General features: G+C 39.6%; 1 protein-coding gene across 5 annotated transcripts in view; it reads left to right on the forward strand.

Annotated features, from left to right (window-relative positions):
* The window catches only part of LOC127005780 (F-box only protein 9-like), a 172449-nt gene that overhangs the window by 9641 nt on the left and 148899 nt on the right, over positions 1-13909 (forward strand). The gene's annotated exons all lie outside the window — the stretch shown is intronic.

Consider the following 13909-nt stretch of genomic DNA (forward strand, 5'->3'; position numbering starts at 1 on the left):
AAATAGCAACGCTGCCGCTGCGTCAGCAGCGGCTGGGGGCAACGCGTCTCATACTCGTTTACATCTCGTTGTACTCACATATTCCTCATCGCGGGTATGAAACATTTTCGTTTTAATTCAATGTATCATAGATAAGAATGATTTAAAATCGTTCGAAAACTTAAACTGTGATAAAAGTAAGGCTGTACAAATCACATCTCTCTCTCTCTCTCATTGTTCTGTTTTTTAACTTTTTCTTTGCTTCTTCGAATCACGTGGCGTGCCATAGGCAAGCACTCTGCGTGCCAAAGGTTGCCGACCCCTGCTGTATTTTTTTTTTTTTTTTTTTTTTACATTGCTGCCTATTGCGCCGGTAGGCTTCTTCCCGGTGGATCCTGATGGTCGGTCCAAGGCTTCATTCCGGTGGCTCCTGATGGTCGGCCCAGCCCGTTCTGGCGCAGGCGAGTGTTTATAGTGGCACCATCTTGCATTGGCTCATGCTGCCCTCCCAGAGCTCATTTTTGATCCTAGAATCTAGAGTCCGGGTATACCAAGTATTATATATTTGTATTCAAAGTAATATGAATCTTATCGTTTAAAGTGATGAAAATTAAATCACAGGAAATTCCAAACTATGTAGTATCATGATACTGGATAATTTCACTTTTCTAATATTTTTTCAACAAATTAGAAAATCTAATTTCTGTTGAACAAAATTATTTGCAACGAATGACATGCAACATACAAAACTCCTTCAAGTATCGGTAGTATCGGCAGAAAATCAGCTAATAATGATACCGATACTCTTAAAATGTACCAATACATCGATACAACCCAAGCATATATATATATATATATATATATATATATATATATATATATATATATATATATATATATATATATATATATATATATATATATATATATATATATATATATATATATAGGATATCAACACTCACTCTTCTTCTTGTGACCTGTTTCGCTTTGCATTGCTTTTTAGGTCCTCCTTGGTACTTTTTTTACACTTAGATGCTTCACTTAGTTACTCTGTGATAGTAAAGAATTGGTTATGTGATGCGAAATTAAGGATGGGATGTCTTACGATACCGGATGACAGATGACACCACACCGGAACACAGGGCCAGTGTGAAATCCGGTTTACCACAGTTTACCTTCCCCAGGTACCCGTTTATCAACCAACCCGAGAGGGGGGGGATGAACAGCTGGATGAGCTGCACGCCGACTGCCCAGGCCGGGATTCAAACCCAGGCCCGGGGAGTAGTAGCCAGGCACGCTGACCACTAGACCATGGAGGTGATAAGTTAGGAAGCTTTTAATTTTGCGTCATGGCTATAATGATCTGTTGATCTCATGTACGTGTGCGGGTATACTGGTTAAGCGGGATTCTGGGTATGTAGAGGACATGAATATAATTATGCGCCGAAGGGCAAAAGCATTTGGCTGTGTGAATTCACTGTTGATTGACCAGTGCCAAGCTAACTGCGTTTATGCTAAAGCTGTGCTGGAAAGAGTAGTTGCTACAATCAAGTTGTTAGCTGAACGAGGTCTCACCTTTTGAGGTGAGACTGATTGGGGTGATTGGGTCACCAAGCAATGGCAACTTAGGCACACTGGAATTGCTTTCCCAGTTTGATCCCTTTTTAGCTGCTAACTTAGAAAAGTATGGCAACAAGGAGAAGGGGTAAGTTTCTTACTTGTCTTTTACTACATGTGACCAACTCATATTTATTATAGGGAAATAAGTGACTGTAGAGACCAATCACATGATAATGCATCAAACAAACTTGAGTGGCAAATACTCGAGATTGCAAGCAAGAACTCGGGAAAATGATCCTCTTGCTGACTCCATTCCTTGCTTAGCCCATTTCCTCAACCTAGTTGGCCATTCTGCTGTGAACAACATTTCTGCTGCTTACAAATTCTTTGAATTAATTTAGAATGTCTACTGCTTCTTCACAGCATCATCTCATCGGTGGGAACTGTTAGTCAACGCCCTTGCTGGCCTGCCTGTTGTCAAATGCCCGAGTGACACTAGATGGGCTGCCCACTCCGATGCTTCAAAGGCACTCAACAGTGGATATGAAAAAATAAGGATGGTTTTAGAGCAATTTACAGAAAAACCAAATGAAACAGTCAAGCATGACACGAGGCAAGGGGAATTTTATCCAAGCTGAATACCTTGGATAATTGCATCTTGCTGGTGTTCTGGTCTGTCGTCAGGGAAAGGTTTCAGTAGACAAGCTTAAAGCTGCAGAGCACAATTATGGACCTGAACAAAGCCGTGAAGCTCTTAGATTCATTGAATAATTATGTCGCCAGTTGAAGAGATGTTTTTGAGGACTTTAAGGAGAAAGGGAAGATCAAAATTGGTCTTGAAAATGATTCAGTGTACAAAGAAGATACCCAAAGAAATAAATAAAGGAGTGTGAAGCTCAATCGAAATGATGGCAATTCTGAAGGTAGGCTACTGCTTTTTCAGGGAGGGAGAAATTTAGGGTCACAGTGTTTCTTACCATGATCAATCACTTGTTAACAACACTTCAGAAGAGGCTGAAAGCATATGATGCTGTCTCTAGCTAATTTGGCTTATTTTCAAAAATGTCCTCGGTAAACGGTGACCATGCAGCTGAGGGATGCGGCAAAGAGGCTGGTGAAAACCTACCTAGAAGACCTCAATACCTGGCAGCTTCTTTGAGGAAATTGTTCATTTCCAAGAGTACATGAATGAACCTGAATCTAATGTGTGGCTTAGTCAAAAAGATGAAAATAAGGGGACCTTTATTGCATTGAGAGTTAATGCATCAAACCATTGTTAACAATGAAATGCAGGATACTTTTCCAAATGTGTACATTTGTTTACGCATTTACTTGTCACTTCTCATCACAAGCTGTTCTGGAGAGAAAGGTCTTTTTCTGCACTGAAACATATTAGGAAATACGTGCAATCCACTCTGAAAGATGAAAAGCTCAATTATATATGTATAGAATTGTCTGTGCTCCGGAAATCAAATTTGAACAATGTTCTGGATGAGTTTGTTGAAAGATAAACGAGAAAAATGCCTTAAGTAGCTCCATACATTTGGTTGTAGGCCCATATATATTTAACTTTACAGTTCAGTACAGGTATTCTGGTGTTGCTTTGCTTCATGCTAATCAAAGGTTGTCTGATAAGATGATATAATTTTCTTTGTTACTTCATTAATTATTTCATCTGTAATCTAGTGTAATAAATTGTACGAAGAGAGAGCGTGAAATGAGGACGGGGATGTCGAGGGGTCCAAAGAAGCTCGAAGCCTAGGAGACCTGCCATAGGTTAATACGGCACTGCCCCCACCCAAAACCCCGCATTCCCACCAGGTCCCTAGGCTTGTATGGGGGGGAGGGGGGAGTATGGGCAAACACTAGAATCTTACCGTTTATGGTACCTTAAGTTTTACTTATGTAATACATATCCACATAACGTGAGTCAATAGCCTCATTGATAGCTCATGGTGTAGCGTGGGGATTCAATTCGACTTTGTCCATGGCGTGATGAATGCTGGCCTCGCACGGTAATCACTCAGCCACTGCCTACCCTTGTATATCAGTAAATGTGAAAAATGAGATAACCTAAACCCATTGTATGTCGGTAAATGTGATAAATGAGATAACATAAACCCCTTGTATGTCGGTAAATGTGATAAATGAGATAACATAAACCCCTTGTATGTCGGTAAATGTGATAAATGAGATAACATAAACCCCTTGTATGTCAGTATATGTGAAAAATGAGATAACCTACACCCCTTGTATGTCGGTAAATGTGATAAATGAGATAACCTAAACCCCATGTATGTCAGTATATGTGAAAAATGAGATAACCTACACCCCTTGTATGTCGGTAAATGTGATAAATGAGATAACCTGCACTCCTTGTATGTCGGTAAATGTGATAAATGAGATAACCTGCACTCCTTGTATGTCGGTAAATGTGATAAATGAGATAACCTGCACCCCTTGTATGTCGGTAAATGTGATAAATGAGATAACCTACACTCCTTGTATGTCGGTAAATGTGATAAATGAGATAACCTGCACCCCTTGTATGTCAGTAAATGCGATAAATGAGATAACCTACACCCCTTGTATGTCGGTAAATGTGATAAATGAGATAACCTGCACTCCTTGTATGTCGGTAAATGTGATAAATGAGATAACCTGCACTCCTTGTATGTCGGTAAATGTGATAAATGAGATAACCTGCACCCCTTGTATGTCGGTAAATGTGATAAATGAGATAACCTACACTCCTTGTATGTCGGTAAATGTGATAAATGAGATAACCTGCACCCCTTGTATGTCAGTAAATGCGATAAATGAGATAACCTACACCCCTTGTATGTCGGTAAATGTGATAAATGAGATAACCTACACCCCTTGTATGTCAGTAAATGCGATAAATGAGATAACCTGCACTCTCTTCTGATTGATGGTCATGTTTCTCGGATTCTCTCCATTTAATGGTAGGCTATCTGAATTATGGGGTCCATGTCATTCTTGAATTTGGCCATTTTTCCATAAAAGCTGCCATGCTATCTTGCCGCCATCTTGCCTGGACAAACTACAATATCACCACTGTGTTTGTAAACATAGGGTTCCACGCATGCGCAGATCAGGATGGGATGTCTTAGGATACGTGGATATCAGATGACACAACACCGGCTCACTTAAAATCAAAACCTTATTGCTTATGTTTTTCTTGTAACTGATTTATTAATGGACCAATATCTTTTATTCAGAAAGCTAGTTCATCAGGAAGGATAGAAGATTAATGATCACTATCACTCGTTTTTTTATAGAATAGTAAAAAAAATTTCCCAGATATCGATGATAAAATATTTAAAAGTTGAAAAATGTTTGTCAAAAATCTAAATCAACTTCAAACAAAAGTTAAAATAGTGAACATAATTTCTTTTTCATACTTTCAGAAATTGAATAAAAACAGTAGACTTAAATGGATGCCTAAAATAAGAAGTTAAGATAACATTTTTTCTTTACAATGTCCTATATACCAAAAGAAAGAGGAAAAATAAAGATATTTATAAGCAAATAATTAAGCTATTACTTATTTGAAATTATTACTTAAAGAACGCCTAAAATAGGTGTTTCTTGTAATTATTATTTTAAAAGATTAATAGTGAATATTATAAGTTTTAATGATCGAATGATCGGAATGGTGATCGGAACAGCAGTACTTAAAAAATGACTGGATGATCGGAATCGGATCAGTTGCCCAAATTGATCGGATGATCGGGGATCGGAACAGCAAAAAGTGATCGGTGCCCACCACTGGTGTCTTCCTACCTACTCCAGCCAAATATACCTTTGTATTTATATATACAGTCAAACCTTGGTATGTGGGTGCCTTAGTTTATGAGTGTTTTGATTTACGAGCAAAAATAAATCGCAAAAAATCTCTTGGTTTATGAGTGGTGACTTGGTATACAGGTAACTCTCGATTTACGCGAGTATTGTGTCATTGAAGAGGTTGCGTAAATCAAAAGCAATGTAAATCAAACAAGAGGTAGGTTTCTATCAAAAAATAAATATTCACGTCATTCAGTGGAGAGAGAGAGAGAGAGAGTATCCATATCACCAAGATATCCACTCAGGCACTCAGTCTCAGCCTCACTCGTGTGAGGAAGAAATGAGGGACACCATAAGCGACTGGCTAGTATTGGTACTGGTACCAAGCAGTCTGGTACCGGTACTTGCCCACCCCTATTGTTGAGTAGCGTGGCAGCGTGGGTACTGTATTGTTGTTCACGTGGTGCACGGGAAGAACTGAGCTCAGCTGTGTAGCCACGGCGCCGTGTGAGTCCAGTTGCGTGAGACATCTGGTGGCCACTACATAAAATATTGCGTATGAGTGAAAGAACATGTAAATTAAACATTTATTTGGATTTTGGACCCCACGTTATTTCAAAAACGCGTGAACCAAACATGCGTAAATTGAGAGTTACCTGTACGAGCATCCTGTTTGTACTTTTTTTTTTTCTTAAATTTGTTGCTACCTCAAGGGAGGGGACACGGGCTTTATGGAGGCCATCATGGTCAAGCACGTACATCCCTCCGAGGATGGACCACAGACCCTTTCCAGGTGACGGCTCATGAAGGGGAGGGGAAGATGCTGACGTCAGCCTAGCCGACCAAGTTGGTCTTTCAATGAGGACTGGCGTGTTTTTTTTGTACAAGTCGAAGACTTGAGCATGGGTTCCCTTTGTTCGCCGCAAGATGTGAGTGCTCAAATGAAAACAATGGGAATAGAGTCTCAGTTAGGTAGGGTGTCCACCTTGAGCTAAAAAAATAAGTAACACAGCACCCCATTCTCCAATTCAGAATGAATCCATGTTTTAAGGAACGGGTGACAACCCTAAAATTTCTCTAGCCTGCCGTGACTGACAGCCGCTGCACGCTGCTGGTTAAGGTAGGAGGAAGGGGGGAGGGATGTTACAACGCATATTTTACACTTATTTCAGGACGACCCTTAACAAACATAATTTTATGGACTGGTTTTGTGATTCACCGAAAAATATGCTCACTACAGTTTTAAAATACAGAATTTTATCTGCTTAAGGGGGGGCTATACCTTTATGTGATAAAAAATGAAGTCATGGTTGAGATGTGAAATAGGAAGCATTAGAATCTTCAACCATCTAAAATTCAGGCGAACGTCATTAAAATTGCTGCTGCGTGGCCGTTTTTGCACGTGACTTGTTTAGAGGGAGGCATTTAAAGCCCCCTTTCCACCATAGGTCTATAGTCAGTTCACCGAAGTCGGAAGTAAGCATTATCGTGCACTGGCAACCCGCTATTACACAGCGTGTCCGATTTCATGGATACTGTATGCTAGCCTACACATAGTAAACAGTCGTCATTATCAATAATATGCAGGCAGCAACAACAAATAACATCAATTACAGAAGCCCCCCACCGTTCACGGCCTCACTGTTCACGGATTCGCTTATACGCGGGTAGGGTATTTGCGACACCCCCCACCGAAGCCAGATGAAAACTTGCGTATACACGGTCTGTAGCGCCCAGCTGGAGTGCGTTTGAGAGGGCAACTGGGCAACCCAGACCGCCCCGGGTCCTCTCAAATGTGTGACGCCACAGCCCACAACCACCACCGCCTATGCACTCACACTCACCACAACCAACCACAGAGTGAGTGTTAAATTATTGCAGTCCATATTTAATTTGTGATTTGTGTGTATGCAAAACTATATAACAATGCTTAGAAATCGATTTTTTTTATTCGATCGAGATGGTAGCACAAAACCCTATTTTCCCTATTTGATTATAGTCCTGTCGATCGCAGATTCGCGGATCACGGGAATCTCGCGGAACCAAATACCCGTGAACGACAGGGGGCTTCTGTACAGTCGATTTTGAGTTAAAAAATATTAGTACAGGGGGGTCGTCTAATATGCGAGAATATGGGCGGTTCAAAGCCTCACATATCGCAAATTCGCATATTAGGAACCTTAAAAAGCATGTAAATAATGGTATATGGGCGGTCAGCCACATTTTTTTAACTTAGTTTCCAATGTAATAAACTGCTTTTTCGAGTTCTTTGGAGGCGCCATAATAACAACAATAGCCCACAGGCTAGCTTGCACACAGCACAGACACAGCTTGTGAGAGCAATGGCTGCTTTAGACGTACTGATGAAGAGAACACGTGGAGCCGTCTCACAGAGTAGAGTTGCCAGATTGCGCCATTGTTTATTTCCCTTCCTTCGGGAAGTGAGTAACAGCAAGTTCATTATTTGGTAGGAAATGGATGTTAGCGAAGTCGGGAACATGAAATGAATGAAAAAAAAACTTTTCTCTTACTACCGAGTCAAGTCACCGCTCCCACGTGCTCCACCCCCCAAGGGGGGGAGGGAGGGAGGAAGGAGGTCGCATATGAGGTGGTTCGCATATCCCAAGTTCGCATATCAGGCGACCCCCCTGTAATTCGCAAATAGCTGTTTTATTATTATAAAGCCTGCTGATTTACTTGGTGGTGGACAGCTTCATGACTGTTTAATAATCATATTCAGTGATCATGTAAATTAACAAAACGGCTAATTGCAACATTACTAATATTTTTAACTCATAATCGATGGTATTTGTTATTGCTGCCTGCACATTATTAACACTGACAACTGTTTACTATGTGTAGGCTAGCATACAGTATCAACGAAATTGGACACTCCGTGTGATGGGAGGTTGCCAGCAATGATACTGCTCACTTCAGACTTGGGTGAACCAACCATAGTGCACACGATAGTATCCTGCCATATTTCTCTATTTCCTGCAAGTATAAGGCATTGTAGATAGGCCAACATTTGCAGAGAAACATCTAGAAGCATCTGGCATCCTTTAGCAGTTTAATATTCCTCCACCAAGTGCAAGCCTGCCAGTGAAAAGTGCCAGCTGGTAGGAATGAGAAGGAATAAGAATGCTCTCATTGCTGGATAATCAAAACCTCATTCCGATGATTTGGTCATGTGATGATACCCCTGCAGTGAGGGAATTTGCCGGTAAAAGTGCAAGAAGAAAGAAGACTTGAAAGTGGCAATGCCCGGTGGCGTGACACAATGATGGCGACATGTCACAGTAGATATCAAAATTATTTGCGGTTTTGTTATGTACATTAACGCTAGTGGCTGGTGACTTGTGTGTGAAAATAATGGCAATTGTGCAAGTATTAACGGTGATACACGACAGTGAAAACTTCAAATGGCCATATTTCAAAACAGTTTTCGTGCCTTAAAAAAATTGTAGAAAATTTATAATGAAATGGATTTGATTGAAATTGCATAGTTATATAGGTTTTCTTCAACTGACTGTCATTTTTTCTTTAAAGTAAAAATTTGGCGCACTTTTTTTTTTTTTTTTTTTTTTTTTTTTTGTGTGTGTGTGTGTGGGTGTGGGTGGGTGGGGTGGGGGGGGGGGAGTGCCAAAATTAGGCCTATTTCACGTCATGCATGGTGACACCACATATTATGACTGCGACATTTCATGATGCATAAGGAATATGAAAAAAAGAAACATTGTCATTGATATGTGCATTATTACAGTAATTTTTCTGCTTTAGTCCATGTTTCAGATAATTAATAGCGTTACCAGGATATCATGATGTCATTATGTACCGAGTCATCGTATGGACATGATATCCACAATGAAAATCTACAGAAAATGTGAAAATGTGAAAAAAACTTTTTTTTTTTTTTTTTTTTTTTTTTTTTTTCTGTCAAAGGTATAGCCCTCCCTTGACCATTCAGACAGCCAAATACGAAACAAATGGTGTTCCGTATCTTAAGGAAAGGGTGGCAAGTTTGCATCTTTCCTGTTGTTAACTCGCATTTGTGCTTTGGTGTGCGATCTTAGTGTTTTCAGCAGTACAGTGTGCGTTCTTTGTGCTTTAACAATGTCCCCAAGATGGATGGCTAAAAGGGATGGTGCTGCAAAGAAGAAAACAGGAACGGTGGATACAATGCTTGCAACATGAACAGAGTGTGAGCCTCGGTGGCTTGTATGCCCTCCTGGACATGACTGACTCCTGTTCATCCTCCATCTCGGACGATACGTCGGGTTAACTTTATGTTGGTGGTCAAACATAGTTCCGGTGCCTCGAGAACAGGGAAATTGTGGCTGCTAAACCCCGGTGCGAAGCCTACACCTCGAGCTCGAGTGTAGTTAGTGGTTGCGGGAGTCTCCGTAACAACTGTAATTCATTGATTTGTGTTTTATATTATTTATCATTGGTATTTGTTAGTAAAATTACTTTAATTCTGGATAAAATAACATGTAGAACGATTTTTATATGTATAAATATTTTTTTGAGATATGGGACATATTAATGGGATTTACATTAATTTCAATGGGAAATTCGTTTTGGTTTATGAGTGTTTTGGTGTGCGAGGAAAACTCAGGAACGAATTAAACTCGTAAACCGAGGTATGACTGTACTTACATAATATTACAGAAGGAAAAGATTACCCACAGGAATAAAAGTATGGTCTAAATTTAAAATTTAATTAACAATAGTGGCAGGATGTCAAATTAGTAGATGAAAGTTTAACAAACAAAAGAATGTAAATTGATCGGTTATGCAGGTAACCTACTATGTTGCCCTCCGTCACATTCATTGCACTGAAATGCATGCTGATTGTGTTGTATTCCTTTGACACACAGTGCATGGTGGAGCTCTTTGGTGAGGCATATTGGCTGGTTCATTCTAGGGCACTGAGAAAAAGTTACCTTCCACTCATCAGTCTAATGAAACTGGTCTTTGCTGTTCAAGTTGAATTCAACTAAAGATTATTTCCTAAAGGTCCTGTTACACGGGGGCAATTACTTTAAGTGTGACTTCCTTGTTATTATTAATTACATATTAACCTTGTCTCAGAGCTTACGATGTCACATTAGGAGTTTGGAAATTTGTTTGTATAATCTGCATGGTTTTATCATGCTTCTTGAATACACTGCTTCATGTATATAGTAAGGATTATAAATACAGATCTCTTTACATAACAAACACATGTATACATATTAGAAAAAATAATTAAATAAAATGCTTGCATGATCAATCGGCAAGACCAGAAGGCACAGGACGAATTTGGTGAAGAGCTGAAATACATTTTATGCAACCTCCAACCATCAGTTCTTATTTCTTATTATTTTGAAGCCTGATTTTCTATATTCGTTTGCTTTACTTTCTCTCTCTCTTGCGACAGTATCGTCCCCTCAGATTGGAAAATGGATGATGTGACACTGATTTTTTAAAAAGGTGACAAAATAGTACCGGGTAATTACAGGCCCATTAATCTAACTTCAGTAGTAAGTAAGCTACTCGAGAGAATAATTAGAGACAAAATTGTGAGTTACCTTGAAAGCCACTCATAAATTAGAGGAGTTCTGGCCCTCGAAAAAAATGCCAGATTATCTGGAAAGCATAATTTGGTACAGAAAAGTGGGTCTACTCTAAAAAATATTTTTGCTTATCCCAGTGTAATTCAAAACAAAGTTATGAATATTGAGAACATTATTCTTCAGTAATCTTTGACACAGTTGCGGTATTAAGATAAATGATATTATGAAACTTCGGTTGCACAGCAGCCTGAACCTACGACCTGTTGTTCATTGTATTTTGGTCTACAAAAACTTAATGTACTGTCAATTTTAGGCACTTCATACACTAAAGCAATTAATAAATCACGAACATAGCTCGTATGTATTTATACCTTGGAGGAAGATTTATACGACTTGGCATTCCAAACCAAAACAAACCTCCTTCTTCTTTTGACCTGTATCACTTCTCATCGGCTCATCACCATCACTTCTTCTGGTACTAACTCCCCTCTCTGCCTCTCGTAGTTGCTACATTCTACAATTAGGTGTTCCACTGTTTCTTTCTCCCCAGTGTCCTAGACAGCTACAGCCCTTTGCCCCAATGTGTTGGTAAGTCTTGTTGAGAGTGAGTTCGGCCCCTCAGTGGCTCCTTTCAGTACTGTGCGGGTTTTGGCCTTTTAAATATCTCTTTACCATGAGTTCTACCAATTAGATTCTGTTCAGTACTTTCCAGATTAAACATTAGTCTTTGTGGAATCTATTAGAAAAATGGTTCAAGCTATACATGCGGCAGGAGATTAGAAAAGAATGCGAGAATGGTGTAAGCTTAGGTGTGAGTATTTAGCTTGTAATAACTGAATGGTAGAGTGTTTCTCACCACTTCACATGAAAATTTTTAGAATAAACACCTGGGGTCAATGTCTTGTAGACTATAGGCACAGTGCAATTATGATTTATCACGTGAGAGATTTCAAAGTGTGCGAGTCCTCATAGCTTCAACAGGAGTTGACTCAGTTTTAGTTAAAGTAGCTAGCGATCACTGGCAATTTTGGGGGACAGAACTCCTCTAATTAAGGATTCTCAACATGTTGTGCATAACAAGAGATCCTGTTTGTCGAACCTGTTAACCTTTTATAACGACCTCTTCTCAGCTTTTGGCATAACCAAATCACTGGACGTAGTCTGTCTTGATATTCAGAAAGCATTTGATAAGTTCCACACCATAAATTACTTTATAAAATAAAGCAACCAAGTATTGCTGGTAGAGTATGCCAATGAATCACAAATTGGTTGAACAGCAGACAGCAAAGAGTGTTGGTAGATGGGTTTAACTCTGAGTGGGCACTTGTCATGAGTGGTGTCCCCCAGGGCTCAACTCTTGGCCCAGTGCTGTGTATAGTTTACACCAACAATATTGATGTTGGACTCAGTAATCTCATGAGTAAATATGCCAACGACTTAAAGATTGGTAATTTAGTCCTAACATGAAGACAGACAGCCTCCAAGAAGATTTGCATAAAATATCAGCTTGGTCTGACAGATGCCCTTCGATATAGATAAGTGTCAGGCTCTCCAATTTGGTACAGAAAATTTGAGGTTCAATTATGAAATATGTGACCTTAACCCCTTCACTATGGCCGGGCCAAAACAGCGCCCCGCGCCTTATCCAAGATTGCCACGCATAAACTCAACATAATTATCATGTATTATATATGAAAACATGCAGGATTAAATGGTGCACATAAAGAAACTCACTACGGCTGGGCCAAAACAGCGCCCCGCGCCGTATCCAGGATTGTCGTGCGCGCCAAATTTCAAATGTCGCTATTGAATATAAGTTATCGGCCATAAACTCGACATAATCATCATGTATTATATATGAAAAGATGCAGAATTAAATGGTGCACATAAAGAAACATAAATTAATTGATAATTTTGAGACGTAAGCATAAATATAGAATAAAATAACTCGTATATTGGCAAAAGCAAGCCAGGACGCAGTATGCGCGTCCTCATATATGGTACAGGGCATGCAAGAACGCAGTATACACGTCCTCATGTTGAAGGGGTTAACCCCTAAAGGACGCAAAAAATCTAAGAGGTGCCTCTGGAGAACACAAAAAAACAGCCATTTTTCAAGTACATATCTTGTAAAAGCTCATTTGATAAAAGTTTTACAGCATTTCAAGCTGGTTCTAATGATTTAAACATTTTATAAATTATTTTAGTAATTACTCTGGAAATTACAATAAACTGAAAATAAGTCGAATTTTCATATTCATTGGACAAAAAAAAAATCATAGAACAAAATTTATAGATATGGAAGAGACAAATGCAAAAATGTAAGTTTATGAAAAAATCTTATTGTACCAACATCAAGGCAGGTCAGAAGTGGCACAATATTTCGGGTTGTGCCCACACATGCGTACTTCAGTAGCTTTGGAACTTTCCACAGCTCTTAGCGCCTAATTTTGAGGTGGTGCGATGAGTCCTACGTACTGAAGTGTCGTCATCATTTAAGTTGGACAAAATATGCACCTGTTCATATTTTGTCCAATTTGGATGATGATGGGCAGCTGGACAAGGGGCTCGTGGCTTGATGGGGGTTGAAGTGAATCCTGGAGGCAAAGTACAGTGGAACCTCATTTATCCGGCACGAATGCGGTGAAGCTTGTGCCAGATAAACCATTTTGCCCTTGTTTTTAGACTTACTCCTATAGAATTGCCAGCCTTTTTTTTTTTTTTTTTTTTTTTTTTTTTTTTTACATCCAGGCCTATAGAGCCGGTAGGCTTTCCTGGTTGGGCCTGGTGGTCGGCCCAAGCTTGTCATGGCACAGGCAAGTATTTCTAGTGGCGCCATCTATTTTTGGCTGGTAGTGGCAGATTTGAACCCACATCATCCAGGACGCAATGAAGTGCGGGATTGGGATGCTAACCACTCAGCCACCACCTCCCCAATAGAATAGAACTCCTTTAGAATTGCTAATAAAGTAAATACATCCTGTCCTACCGAATAATAG

This window comes from Eriocheir sinensis, chromosome 31 (genome assembly GCF_024679095.1).
Source record: "Eriocheir sinensis breed Jianghai 21 chromosome 31, ASM2467909v1, whole genome shotgun sequence".
NCBI lineage: Eukaryota > Metazoa > Arthropoda > Malacostraca > Decapoda > Varunidae > Eriocheir > Eriocheir sinensis.